The sequence below is a fragment of the Pinus tabuliformis genome, chromosome 9 (assembly GCF_031772625.1).
Source record: "Pinus tabuliformis cultivar Carrire ecotype Pingquan chromosome 9, CPIR1, whole genome shotgun sequence".
Lineage (NCBI taxonomy): Eukaryota > Viridiplantae > Streptophyta > Pinopsida > Pinales > Pinaceae > Pinus > Pinus tabuliformis.
In genome coordinates this window covers 1,851,749,395-1,851,765,797 of record NC_142307.1, presented here as the reverse complement: position 1 = coordinate 1,851,765,797, position 16,403 = coordinate 1,851,749,395, and positions in this window count along the sequence as shown.

Here is a 16,403-nt window from a genome sequence, read left to right as displayed (position 1 = left end):
CTCACACCATGATTTCAATTTTCAAATTTAGCCAAGAATTAAATTTTGAAATAAAGCAGGAAGATATTTGGGTTTCTTTTATTTCTAATTTACATACTTTTTGTGAGGTCCATGTTTAACATTTGGAACATATCGGCTAGCAGTGACAGGTTAAGTATCTGCAACTCCACTGATTTGGTTTGAAGGTAATTATCTCTAGTTTGACAATGGAGACAACCTCTATTTCAATGCCTTCCATCCCTCTCCTCATATTGGAAATTATTTCTAGTTTGACAATTGAGAAAATCTCTATTTCAATGTCCTTCCATCTCTCTCCTCATATTTTTCACTTGTTTTTTTAGCATGTACATTTCCTGGTATCGGTTGTATTTATTTTATTTCCATTGTTTGATTTCAAAAATTATTTTTTTTGCTTCAAATTTGAACAATTAATGGAATTCTAACTTGAAGTGATGATAAAAGAAATATAATTTGGAAAATTTTGCAAATTTAGTTTTATCAAAAAATTTATAAAATCACTTAAAATATTCAAACATTTTAAACATATAACCATATTTTTTTATAGATTTTTTTGTATTTGAATAAATAGCTTTGATACCCTTAACTGAGTTACCAAACTATGAGAAGTGAACAAACCAAACTATAAGAAGGTGAACAACGAAATAAATAGCTATGGTTGCCAACTTATAAATAAATATAAAAAAAGTCATAACAACAATATAATTCGCAACATGTAAAACATTGATTTCAACAAACAATACTCTTCTTTAGTAACCTATATGGGTGTTGCCGCCTTTGAGGGGGCGTTGTTGCAATTAGAAATAGGGTAGTTGCCACCACTAAATAAGGAATACTCTTCTTTAGTAACCTATATGGGTGTTGCCACCATTAAGGGGGCGTTGTTGCAATTAGAAATAGGGTAGTTGCCACCACTAAATAAGGAGTTGCAACCAATTTTTAATTATATAATTTGTTTGATTCATATATTTGCTTTGGTTCACTTTTCACAAGATTGACTTGAATAATAGCTAAATCAATAAAAAAACTAAAAGATCCAATTTGGTGGAAAACTAATTATGATGATAAATGCAATATTAACAAGATAAATGCTAAGTCAATGAAACATCAATCAGGATAAAAATGTCTGCAATTCAAATATTATATCTCTTGAAACATTTATATCCTAAAAAAAATGTTGATTATATTCAAAATTTGATTCTGAATCACTTTATGGCATAAAATATATTTTAAAATTCAAAATAAAATTGTATAACATTTTACAAGCAAGTCAAAGCCTATTAAATTCACATGTGAAAAATCTGAAAAATTAACTTGTCACTTAAATTAACCTCAGATCATAATACACATAAATTATGATGAAATTCATTATTTAATAGAATGATAAAAAATGCATTAAATAATATGATTCTAACAAAAAATTAAAATATTATTTAATCAATAATACTTTGATGGTTCTAATAAAAAATAAAACTATTATTTAATGAATAAGATGGTTCTATTAAAAACTCAAACTATTATTTTATTTTTTATTAGAACCATTTTATTTAATGCATTTTATCACTTTATGGCATAAAATATATTTTAAAATTCAAAATAAAATTGTATAACATTTTACAAGCAAGTTGAAGCCTATTAAATTCACATGTGAAAAATCTGAAAAATTAACTTGTCACTTAAATTAACCTCAGATCATAATACACATAAATTATGATGAAATTCATTATTTAATAGAATGATCAAAAATGCATTAAATAATATGATTCTAACAAAAAATTAAAATATTATTTAATCAATCTGATGGTTCTAATAAAAAATAAAACTATTATTTAATGAATAAGATGGTTCTATTAAAAACTCAAACTATTATTTTATTTTTTATTAGAACCATTTTATTTAATGCATTTTTTTATCATTCTATTAAATAAACTACTTCATTATAATTTATGCTTATTGTGATTTAAAGTTAATTTAAGTAATAAGTTAATTTCTCAAAGTTTTCTCGCCTGAATTTAATTGCCTTTGAATTGGTTGTAAAATGTTATACAATTTTATTTTGAATTTTAAAATATATTTTATGCCATAAAGTAATTCAAAATCAAATTTTGAATATAATCAACATTTTTTTTAAGATATAAATGTTTGAAGAGATATAATATATGAATTGTAGAATAGTTTGGTAATTCAACTCAAGGTATCAAAGCTATATATAGATATGTTTAAAATGTTTAAAAATTTTAGGTGATTTAGAAAAAAAATCATAAAACTATATCTATACACCAACTATTAACATTATGCCAAATATTTTACATGAAATAAGTCGAGCATTGTCCATGAGCACGCTGCATAAAATATTTACTGTGAGCTGCATAAAAATATATTATTATTATAGCTCCTCCTTAAAGATGCAAAAAAAGCAAGTCTCCATGAGCAAGCTGCAAAAAATATTTACCATGAGCTGCATAAAAAATTTACAACAAGCTGCATAAAATATTTACCATGAGTTGCATAAAAAATTTACTAATTTTATCGCTCCTCCTCAAAAGTGCAAAAAAAACCAAGTCTAGCATTGTCCATGAACACTCTTATTATCGCACCTCTTTAAAGCTGCAAAAAATATTTACTATTATTATCTGTTATTATCATTCATCTTTAAAGCTACGAAAAATATTTATTTCTATTATCGCTCATTTTTACTATTATTATCATTCCACCTTAAATCTGTGAAATTTTCAAATTATATTGCTCTTATCATCCCTTCAAGTTAAAATCTCATAAATTGTTCAAATTTGAAGAAAAAACTAAATTTTGCAAATAAAACTATGGAAATATATCAAATACAATAGATATTTGGAAATTTACATGCTCAGAAAACAAGTAGAAAAGGGCATTGAAGTAGAGATTGTCTCCATTGTCAAACTAGAGATAATTGCCTTCAAATTAGTGGAGTTGCACATGCCTCATGAAAAACCTATCACTGCTAGCAAATATGTTCCAAATGTTAAACACGAACCTCATGAAACATATGTAAATTAGAAAAATAAGAAACCCAAATATTTTCCCGCTTTTCATTCTCATGCTTAATTTGAAATTTGAAATAATGATGTGAGTGTAGCATCATGCATGGTGTGTACCATCATTCACAGCCTGACCATAATAGAAACATTGAAATTTGAAATCATGGTGTGAGAGTAGCATCATGCATGGTGTGTCCCATCATTCACAACTAAACCATACACCAGGAGGAACTAGACCATAATCGAAACAGACACCAGGAGGAGGTTGGTGAAACGAGGAGATAGATTATTGACTCAGACAGAGTGAGCCCATCGGAGTAGCTAGAGAATGACCACTGCAAGAGAACACAAAAAGAAGAGTAAAAGGGGAAGAGTGAAACATCGACTAATTAGACTAATCCGTAAAAAATGCCACAGTATAGGGACAGAAGCAAGTAAAGCTGGAATCAAAATCGCAATTTTGTCAATGCATCAAAAAATACATCGTTGCAGAAGTCGTGGTACCACCATTCCATTGGTCGGTTGCATCCGTAGCCAGTTCTTCCATGTGGCTATCAGAGGGACGCGAGTCTCGAATAATAGGCCCGTGACCTGAGTCCACTCGATCTCTTCCTTGCTGCTAATAACATAGACTTCCATGCCCTCTATAACAACGAATTGCTCTAACACTAGGAGTGTGTGGCATAGATATAAAAATAAGAGTTTAACTCTGCTCACTTTTGGCCATTTTGTAAGTTTATTTTTTATCAATTTTGTTCGAAATTTTGTAAAAATAGGTTAAATTATATGTTTGAATGATGAAATTAGCATAATTAAATTATTTTTTCAAATATATCTATATAATTAAAATCACATTTTACAATAATAAAAAATAATAATTTTACTAAAAATTATATAATTTATTTTTTTTTGTAAGTCGAAGTTTTATTCCTTCATCGAAAAAGAAGTACATTAGTAGCAAAATGCAGGTAGTTTCACCCCGACCAAGTTTTTTGACATCTACGATCAACATATGACAAAGAAACAAATGGTCAACCATGTTTATTTAATGGTTTATAATATTTATATTAGGGTTTGTATACCTTGGTTTTATAATTTTTATCCCTTGGGTTTATTATGTCCTTGGGTTTATAATATCTATACCTTGGGTTTATTGATCTAAGGGCTCATATTACTAGGGTTTAATATTATTCCCTTAGGTTTAAATAGATAATATTAAATTATTACCATTATTATTAACCATGGTCAATGATATTTATTTTAGGGTTTATAATGGTCATGTTAGGGTTTATATACCTTCGGTTTATAACTTTTATCCCTTAGGTTTGTTCCCTTGTGTTTATAATATCAATCTCTTGGGTTTATTGATCTAAGGGTTCATATTCCTAGGGTTTAATATTATTCAACAATGGTCAACCTTAATCAACCATGTTCAACCATGGTCCAATGTCACATTGTGACAAGGATTGTCTCAATATGAAAATCAATTGTGCTCAACCATGTTTATTTTAGTATTTTTTAAATTTATCTTAGGGCTTGTATACCTTGGGTTTATAATATTAGTCCCTTGGGTTTAATATTATTCCCTTGGGGTCATAATCCCTTGGTGTTTTATTATTAACCCCTTGGGTTTATTATCCCTTTGGGTTTATAATATCAATCCCTTAGGTTTATTGTTCCCTTAGGTTTATAATATCAAGTATGGTCAACCATTGTCAATCATATCCAACCATGGCCAATCATGCTTGAATGTCTCATTGTGACAAGGATTGTCTCACCATGAAAATAAACCATCTTTATTTTAGTGTTTGTAATATTTATATTTGGGTTTATAATATTTATATTTGGGTTTATAATATTAGTCCCTTGGATTTAATGTTATTTCCTTGTGTTCATAATCCCTTGGGGTTTCAGTATTAATCCCTTTGGTTTATTTTTCCCTTGGGTTCATAATATCAATCCCTTGGGTTTATTATTAACTTGGGTTTCTAATATCAATCATGGTCAACCATAACAAACCATGGTCAATCATGGTCGAATGTCGCAGTGTAACAAAAATTGTCTCCATATAAAAATCATGGATAATCATAGACAATCATGGTCAACCATGGTCATCCATGGTTGATCATGATCAACCATGTTTTATAGAATCAAACATGGTCAATCGTGGTCAACCATGGTTGAATGTTGCATTGTGACAAAGATTGTTTTGATATGAAAATCAACGACGATCAACCATAGTCTAATGTCGCATTGTGACAAAGATTGTCTCGATATGAAAATCAACCATGGTCCAACATCACATTGTGATAAAGATTGTATCAATATGAAAATAAGCCATGGTCAACCATGTTTATTTTAGTGTTTATAATATTTATCTTAGGGTTTATATATGTTGGGTTTATAATATTAGTCCTTGGGTTTAATATTATTCCTTTGGGTTCATAATATTTTGGGGTTTTAGTATTAATCCCCTAGGTTTATTATTCCCTTGGGTTTATAATATCAATCCCTTGGGTTTATAATCTTAATCATGGTCAACCATGGTCAATCATAACCAACCATGTTCAACCATGGTCGAATGTAACATTGTGACAAAGATTGTCTCAATATGGAAATCAACCATGGTCCAATGTCGCGTTCTGACAAATATTCGCTTAGTATGGAATTCAATCACGGTCCAATGTCGCATTGTGACAAGGATTGTCTCAAATATGGAAATCAATGATGGTCAACCATGTTTATTTAAGGGTTTATAAGATTTATGTTAGGGTTTTCATATCTTTCTTTTATAATTTTTATCCCTTGGGTTTATTGATCTAAGGGTTCATATTCCTAGGGTTTAATATTATTCCCTTAGGTTTAGAGTCCCTTGGGCTCACCATGCTTGAATGTCGCATTGTGACAAAGACTGTCTCACTATCCAAATCAACCATGGTAAACCATGACCCAACATCATGTTCTGACAAACATTGTCTCGATATGAAAATCAATCATGATCAACCATGGTTAGCCATGGTCCAACATCGCATTGTGACAAGGATTGTCTTAATATGGAAATTAACCATGGTCAACCATGTTTATTTTAGTGTTTATAATATTTATGTTAGGGTTTATATACCTTGGATTTAAAAAAATTATCCCTTGGGTTTATTATTCGCTTGGGTTTATAATATTAATCCCTTGGGTTTATTGATATAAGAGTTCATATTCTTAGGGTTTAATATTATTCGCTTAGCTTTATAGTCCCCTGGGTTTATCGTGGTCAAATGTCACATTGCCACAAATATTGTCTCAATATGGAAATCAACCAGGGTGAACCATGGTCCAATGTCACGTTTTGAGAAAGATTGTCTCGATATGAAAATCAATCATGGTCAACCATGGTTAACCATTGTCCAACATTGCATTGTGACAAGGATTGTCTCTATCTGGAAATCAACCATGGTCAACCATGTTTATTTTAGAGTTTATAATATTTATGTTAGGTTTTTATACATTGGGTTTATATTTTTTATCCCTTGTGTTTATTATTGCCTTTGGTTTATAATATAAATGACCTGGGTTTTTTATCTAAGGGTTCACATTCTTAGGGTTTAATATTATTCCCATAGGTTTATATTCCTTGGGTTTTTGCTATTAATCCCAATAGTTTGTTATTCCTTTGGGTCAAACATGGTGAATCATAGCCAACCATGCTCAAATGTCGCTTTGTGACAATAAGGATTGTCTCAATATGAAAATCAACCATGCTCAACCATGCTCAAATGTCGCTTTGTGACAATAAGGATTGTCTCTATATGAAAATCAACCATGGTCAACCATGTTTATTTTAGTTTTTATAATATTTATCTTAGGGTTTATATACATTTGGTTTATAATATTAGTCCCTTGGGTTTAATATTATTCCCTTGGGTTCATAACCCCTTGGGGTTTTAGTATTAATCCCTTGTGTTTATAATATTAATCAATCATGGTCAATGATGGTGAACCATGGTCCAACATCGCATTGTGACAAGGATTGTCTCAATATGGAAATTAACCATGGTCAATCATGTTTATTTTAGGGTTTATATACCTTGGGTTTAAAATATTTAACCCTTGGGTTTATAATATCAATCCCTTGGGTTTAAAATATTTAACCCTTGGGTTTATAATATCAATCCCTTGGGTTTATTGATATAACGGTTCATATTCCTAGGGTTTAATATTATTCCTTTAGCTTTATAGTCCCCTGGGTTTAACATGGTCGAATGTCACATTGCCACAAAGATTGTCTCAATATTGAAATCAACCATGGTCAACCATGGTCCAATGTCGCATTCTGACAAAGATTTTCTCGATATGAAAATCAAACATGATCAACCATGGTTAACCATTGTCCAACTTTGCATTATGACAAGGATTTTCTCTATATGGAAATCAACCATGGTCAACCGTGTTTATTTTATCTTTTATAATATTTATGTTAGGTTTAAATACATTGGATTTATAATTTTTATCCCTTGGGTTTATTATTCCTTTTGGTTTATAACATTATTGGCCTGGGTTTTTTGATCTAAGGGTTCACATTCCTAGGGTTTAATATTATTCCCTTAGGTTTATGGTCCTTGGGTTTTTGATATTAATCCCAATGGTTTGTTATTCCTTTGGGTCAAACATGATGAATCATAGCCAACCATGGTCAACCATGCTCATATTCCTTTGGGGCAAACATGGTGAATCATAGCCAAACATGGTCAACCATGCTCAAATTTCGCTTTGTGACAAAGATTGTCTCAATATGAAAATCAATCACGGTCAACCATGGTCCAATGTCACATTGTAACAAAGAATTAATTTTTATTATTAATTATTATCATTATTAATTATTATTATGTAAAATTGAGTTTATTCTTATTATTATTATTATTTAATTTATATATATATATATATATATATATATATATATATATATTTCTGCGTAAAGACTATTTCTATTAAAAAAGAGAAAAAATATGTACAAAGAGGTCAAGACCTCAGAGGGGGCAGAAGCCAGCCCTCAACCAGAGATTCTGATACATACAGATCCTTCTATCTGCCCTTCCAGGATTGAGAGACCTTGAAACATGATTTGTAAGTCCGTGACAGACAAAAAGTGAACCAGTTCTGTGTCTAGAACAACAGTACTATCGCCGACAATGGCTTTGCTGATAAGCATTCTATCATAACCGCCATATACAAAATTAAAGCAAAAACCAGGTTTGTTGAGCCATGATTTCTTTCTGCTCGTCGGATTATATTGGCTCGCACCGATACAAAACAAGAACTGAAACAAGAACAATATCCAGAGATGCAAAACATAGACGCATAACATAAAATGAAACAAATCAGAGGCAAGAATGCCAACAGTAGGCATTGAACGAGAATCATTAGACATGTTTAGGAGAGTCTGGAGCATCCTTGTCCACCTGGCTGGAAGAGGCAATCCACGTGACGAACTCATTATCTGCATCTCCCATGATACCACCATCTGGAGGAATTACCAAATTCAAAATGCTACCTGGAGGATAAACCGGCTCACATGCAAGCACCTCGCGCTGATTGGAGTCTGCCGGAGGCTGAGGAGCCTCATGTACAATGCCATCTTCCTGCATGTTGTCGTCGTTGAACACGACCCCAGCCATCTCCCCCTGAAGGACACTATCATCCTGAGACTGAGAGGTGGTGGTGTGGGCCGAGCTGCTGGGCTTATCCTCCTCCTCAGCAAGGATTACAGTGATGCTAGCTGACAGCACAGGCCTATTGAGCCTGCTATGGAAGGTGAAGTGGGTTGTTTGAAAGGAGTTGTGCGGGAGAGGCCTAGCATGGCCAGAAGGCGGAGAGGACGGGGAGGCAGAAGCGATAGGGACAATGTTCTGGGGAGCAGAATGAGAGGCCCGGCCTCGATTACCAGTGGTGCCTCCACGGCGAGAGACTCCACGACGACGAACCATATTCGAAATATCAGAGAGACCAGGTAAGGGAAAATGGCAGAGCCGAAGGGGAAAGGGCTGAGCGCAGGCGGACCAGGCTAGACTTAGAATCCAGGTGAGCTTCCACTCTGCCTGAACGAAACAGGGGTGCGGGAAGAATAGCAGGCGGAGGTAGAAAGAGCCGAGGGCAATTGCATATACAGACACCAGGCCATGGATAAATCACCGCGCATAGTCTCTCGAGCTGAGCGCGCATTGAATACTAACTGCGCGATCATTATTCTGTACCCTATCGAATTGATATCACATGCGATGGGATTGTGGGATCTGCGTCCGCGAGCCAGGTGCAAGGACAGCTGCCTGCGAGGAGTAAATCCTCATAAATGCTCAGCAGTAACACCCGCATCCAGGATAATTAATATTAATATTATTATTATTTAATAATATTAATTAAAAAATATTATTACGGTTCAATAATAAATAATTAATTAAACAGTACAAAAAATTAATTATTATTATTATTAATTACTATCCTTAATAATAATTATTATTATTATGTAAAAATGAATTAATTATTATTATTATTATTATTTAATTAATCAATATTAATTTTATTATTATTATAAATTATAAAACAAAATAAATAAAATAATTTATATTTTTCTAAATATAATATTAAAAATTAATTAATTTTTTAATAAAATAAGTAATTATTTATTTACATTTTATAAAAAATTAATAAAAAATTAATATTATTTTTATTATTATATATTTATATGTCATAAATACAAATAAGTTTTACATATATCAACCATATTTACTAAAATAATTTTGTTACTACTAAATAATTATTGTTAAGATTATTTTTGTTAATTAATATTACTATTATTATGATCTAATAGTAATATTAAATATTTAAACTATATTAAATAATTTAAAATTAAATAATATTAAATAAAATATTGTACAGTAACTTAATATTATTTTAAGATATAATATAATATTAATATAATAATCATAAATATATAAAAATATGGTTTTTATTATTTATATAATTATTAATAATTATAAATAATTTCTCTTTAAAAAATACAAATTATTATTAATAGTTGATCTTTAAAAAAAAATACACATAACTCATTATTTAATGCAGGAAGACCATTAGAGAGACAGTGAGGTTGACATATATAGACAATAGCACCGATCAGTTGGGTTAACCAGTTAAAACGACGTGAGGTTTTATTGGTTGATGTACTAAGATAATAGTACAATCGCGATGAATATAAGAGGCAGTACAGTGGCCACCTCTCATGAAAGCTGAAGGCATCAATGATTATTATATTTCGGATAGGGCAATCTCATCGAAAAAGACCGTACAACAAACTTATACAGCATGTAATATGGAACGAGTAGATTGTATATATTAAACCATCACACTTAATCAACCACCCCACTACTACGGTCACTCTCGACCACCTATGGAATTTTAACACTTTCATGTTTCTACTGAGCTACTAATATCCATGGAAGTTTCTACTGAGCTACTAATTAGTAACGGATATATCATGTATGACTCGAAGGACAAATTAGTAATATCTAGATTAAAAGCATATGATAGCTTCGTTGTAATGTTGGACTTACAAAGGGATAGTAATATGATTTGTGGTAACAATACGACAATGATATTTGACTAACGCTGTTCTAAATATTTCTGAAATGTAGTTAAAGTTTGACTGATCATACTTGTTAATGCTGCTATGCTTAACTATTTCAACTGCGCACAGTGGATCTGGCAGGTCTTCCTGATTTACTGCCGCATATTTGGATTCTCAATTCCAATTCCAAGATACACAAATATTTAGGTTAAAGCAATTGTTTAACATTCTAAAGTTAAGGAGATTTTATAGTCAAATTTTACCTTTATTTATCTTTTTGTTTTTAAATAATATGCTCTAAGGTCTATTTTTTTTATTATAATTTATTTTTCACTTGTAAAGTGAATAAATATAATTAGAAATTTATATTTTTTAGTTTGACCCCAAAAAAAACTTTACATATTACTTCATAACATGATCATCACCAATTAAACTAACCTTAAACTCCATAGTTTACATATTACTTTATCACATGGCTATCACCAATTGAGTTGCTTACCATGGGCTCTCTCTCTCTCTCTCTCTATATATATATATATATTATAATTTTTTTAAACAAAAATAATTAGTCATTGTAAATTGTGTTTCATAACTTGTGATGGCTTTTTGAATCAATGTGTCTTAGGAGTAGGTGTTTCAAAAACAAAATCTTTTTACTCTCGTCCTATAAAAGTTGCGTTGAGTATTCATCTTAATTATGGATTTATGAAGTTTCTAGAGGAATAAAATTTATCAATATGTAAATCTCTTTTGTGTGCAAAACTTGAAGAAGGGTTTTTCACTTCAAGAGGTTTGATTCTTCCTCTTTGCACATGGTAGACCTTGATTTAAGATGAATTTATGTTAATTCCTAATAATATCAATTATATTTTCCTTTGACATGTCTTATGATTTTTTTAATTTAATTAAATTTAAATATGAAGTTCTTAAATGTAATGATATGAATACAAATAATTATTTTAATCTATAAGGTAAAATAGATGTTAATTTATAATTACCAATGTCATTTTTTATTAGCATGGAAATAAAACGTTAAAAAGTTATAATTCATCTTTTACCTTTTTACACCATATAGGTCTTAGTGGACGTTAATTATCATCATTGTCATCATATTTTATATAATTTCAAAGCAAATGCTTTTTTGTAAATTTGGTAGTCCTTTAGTGATAAATATAATTGTTGAACTAAGAAGGGATTAGACCATCTTAAATTAACCTTTTGTGAAACTTGGAAATTACTTGATAGCTAGGATAACTTATTATCGTCACTTTGCATTGTGTCAATATCATTATTCTTCAAAACATGAGTTTATTGTTTCTATTTTGAGTGATACAGATACACAATTTGATTGGGATGTCTTCTCTTGTGGTTTGTATGTTATAAGGAGTACTAACAATTTAATTTCCCTTAACATATGTTTGGAAATCTCCTGATCTACTTTAGGTGTCGATGTTGTTGAGTTGGTTACAGAACCTTCGCTTGGAATGTTTATCGTCTAAACTGCAACATCTAAGTGCATTTTTTCTCCTACTGGTTTATCCTCATCTTGAGTTATGATATTGATTGGCTTGGTATTTATTCCTTTATCTTCAACTTGGACTAAATACTTCGACACTTCCTTCATAATAAATTCTTCTAATTTATTGTTCAATGATTTCTTATCATTTTTAATATTCTCAATTTGGATGAGTAGACTTTGATTATGATTTTTGAGTCATAAGAGTTCCTCATTTTTTGAGTCGACTTTATTTTGGCATTCAAACTTCTCATCTTTTAAAGAATTGATTTTCTCTAATAACCTATGATTCATGTCTTCTAAGCTTAATTTTTCTTCTTCTTTCTCTGATAGATTCTTGTTAAAAAAATTCACAACACATTCCATTTCTTTCTATAATTTTTTTTCTTTCTTCCCTTGGATTTCTTGACCTTCACAAATATTTTTTGGCTATGGTCCCTTAGACACAAAATTTCCTCATCTTTTTCTGTTAATGTTTGTTATATTTTTGCAAGTTTTTCCTCTTGTACTCTCATTTACATTAGTAGATCATCTTGACATTTTTCCACATTAAATAATTTTACACATGTTGGACAACATAGGTCGCAATTTTTATGAATCCATGGATATTCAATGTATGTTATACAAAATAGACATTTAGTCCAAAACAATAATTATTGTGTGGAACTCAACTTTTGTCCTTTTCTTGAATTCCTTTCTTAAATCACTCTATATATATATATAAATTCCCTTTTTACTTGAATGTTAACCTTTTAGTTAAAAAAAAAAGTTTTCCTTTATAAAAAAAATACCCTTTATCTAAATATTCTTTTTTATTTCTAATTGCCCCTTTAATAATTTATACTAAAAATATATAAGGAAAAGCGCAACTAAATAACCCACCCTTAATTTTATTCGTTAATCCTTAGTTTTACATGGCCTAGTTCCTTTTAAATGTTGGCCCTCTAATCTAATAATGGATGATGAGATTAAACTAATAATGGAGGATGAGATTATTGAATGTGTTTTTTAATATTGGTTGGGGTAAATTATAATTTGACGTTCAATTATTAAAGGTTTTTTATGTAAAGTCATGGCCCTTGATTTGGAACATTTTGACAGTGAGAGATATCTTTCCATACAACAAAATTCAGTCTATGCTACCCACCACAATTTCTCAATTCCAACAATTATTATGCTTGTGATATATTTATTGTGGCAGCTACGTATGGATAGGAAGTATAAAATATAAGAGTGGAGGAGGGCGGTGTTGACATTGTATGTTATGTGGGATTTACGATTGTAGACAAAAGTATCTCCCCTAGGCCTGGTGGCTAACCTAGAACAACAGAAAGACAATGGACCCAATGTTGTTCTTAATGTAGGTAGAGGAAGGGATGGAACCTACTTGGAATAGGTCATATGTTTCTCTCCTTCTTTGGCTTGAATGGTCCAATCCTAGCTCCAGCTGCCAAAATTAGAACCTTCACAACTAGAAAACCCAAGCCAAGAAACTATGAGATTTTTGTAGCATCATCTAGCTAATTTATTCAACAGATCAACATGGTATTGAAATACATGAAATAACGACATCACACATAGGAAAAAAAATAACTCTTTGTATTGATATAAATGGAGTGAGTTAAAAACATAAATAGGTGTTGATCTTGCAGGAGAGGTCCTCCAAGTTGTTTACATTCCCTTCCTTTGTCACAAAGTTTAGCTCCAATCACCCTAAATGCTTGAAAGGATAGGTCTCACAACAACAACATAAGGGTAGAATCGCTCTCCAAAATCCAACCCCTTGCATATGGAAGGTTGTAAATATATAGAGGATTGAGCTAAGTTTGGAGTTCTTATCCTCTTACTAATATCGAGATTGAGAACCACTCTTGATGGGAAGATGAGATCTAAGGATAAGGGATGGAAACTCCAAGGTAGGATAGGATAGGATTTGAAATTTTTATCTGAGGTAAATGGTTACAACAAATCCTTAAATCTTCTAGAAATGGAGGCTTTAGGATTCTCTCTCTTTTTCCCGAATTTCTAGAACCAACACAAGTGAAAAGGAGAGAAACTTGTAAGTGATCAACACAAGTCACAGTGGAGAAACCTATAGGTGAATGTTTTCCACCAAGAGGCCAAGGTGAGTTGGTCCTAAAATTGGCTTAGATGATGTAGTTTAGGGCAGAAACTGTAGGGAATGAGAGAGTGATGCATAAGGCTTTTTGAAATGATGATGGGGAATATGATGTTAATGACATTAGGGGAATTTTAAGGTCTAAAATGGGCCTCCTAAAGAAATTATAAAATAATAGTGGAAATAATAAAATAAGATTAGATCACATCATCAAATTTTAGATGGAAAAATGAAAAAACTATTTTTTCAGCTTGTATTTTCAACTTATCTCCCTATAGGTTTACTAAAATTTTGAGCGGAAACACTTGCTGGATGTCGAATCTGATTCCTCGTCCAAGGAGTACCCATGTTGGATACTTTTGATGGACCCTGCTCCATGAAAAATGAGAAATACATGAAAAACGTGACCGAAATCATGGTTTTTCATGTATTTCTCATTTTTCGTGTACCAGGTGTTAGGGCCTAGATCTACCTCAGGCTGAAGGAAGGCAGGCCTAGGGTAACATCAAACCATGCTTAACCTATTAGCTAGCCCTACCAGGTCGGGAGAGGGCTCTCTCCTTGTCAATCTCAATTAGGATATTGGAAATTAGGGCTTGAGATGACTGTATTTAATGTAGATTTTAGGCTAGGTATAGTAGCTCAAGGTTTTTGGTTTGTTTTTCTAGATTTTGGTTGCTAGATCAGTTGGAGAAGACAGATTGGAATCGAGAAATGAACTCAGGGATACAATCATGTTCTGTGGGGCAAGGTGGACAAGGGTTTATGTACTAGAAATTGATTAAGATGGTAGATTAAGATAGTTGAGGAGTTGAGGAGGGCATAAAGAAACTATCAGTCCTCTTCAAACAGTTGAAAACATTGAAAATCAAATGCATTCCCAAGACAAAGCACAACAATGTATTTTGTCCATTCACCTTGATTCATTTAGTTTTAGAAGAGAAAAATGGATTTGATGCATATAAAACATAAGTAAAACTCATTACAAAGAAGAAACAATACATAAACTCACTGTCACAAGAATCCCACAAAAATAGTTTTGAAACCTGGTTTTATTCCTTACCAAACTGCTGATACAAATGTTCAATGAGTGACACCACTTCTACCAAAGTCCAACCTTTACAAATGACTAAGAAATTACATAATATAGGCAAGGAAACCACTCATAGTGTGGGTGAGAATGAAGTTTAACCCTTAATGTTTCATGAAGTTTAATGGGTTAGAGTTAGTGGAGAATAATATTTGGGATGAAGAGAGAATTAATGGTGAATATGATGAGAGATGAGAAAGGCTGTTTTAATTTTTGAGATTTTTGAAGTGATAGATTTTTCAAAGGAGAGCTTATTGATGTAGGAGGTTGAGTCAGGTTTTTGAACTCATTTCTTCCAAATTTGTGAGTGTCAAATTCTCATTGTTTGAGAAAGATTTCATGGCAATGTTGTAAAAGATGAAAGGTTGATGATCTCAATACTCAATAAAGACATATTATTTGTGGTGATTCTGTCCTAGATCCGCCCGAAATTGAATAAGGGGATCTTAGGTACACCATGTGTATTTGTGATGGCGAGTTTTTTTTTATGGCTTCATGCCTTTGCTTTTCTGATTTGTGTCTAGTTTTGACACATAAATGATCGCATTTACCACACACATAAAGTTCAATGCAAGTAAGCACAACACTTGTAACAGAATAGTGTCAAGGAAGGACAATTGAACTCGACACTTGCATCTGTGCAAATACAACTCATAATCATAGATTGTCAACATCAACATTCTACATCAACAAGCAACTTCACTTAATCAAGTTAAAGCATTTCAAAGCAAAGTCTACATCAACATTCTTGCAAACAAATTTAAGAACTTGTGAATCAAATTCCAATTACATTGCATTGTACGGGTGCATTCTCGGTTGAAACCGACACCCATGTTTTGATTTGATCAGAAGTCAAGCACGTCAATTCTCTTCAACTTAGTCAAATTAAGACAAGTGAATTCCTTGTTTTATGTGAGTCATTACAATCATTGTAATCTTTTTTGGGTGCATTTTCGACAGTGTTCGACACCCTTTCTTTAAGCAGACTCTATTGAATGTATGAATTTTAATTCTAAAGCAAATAAGACACAAGT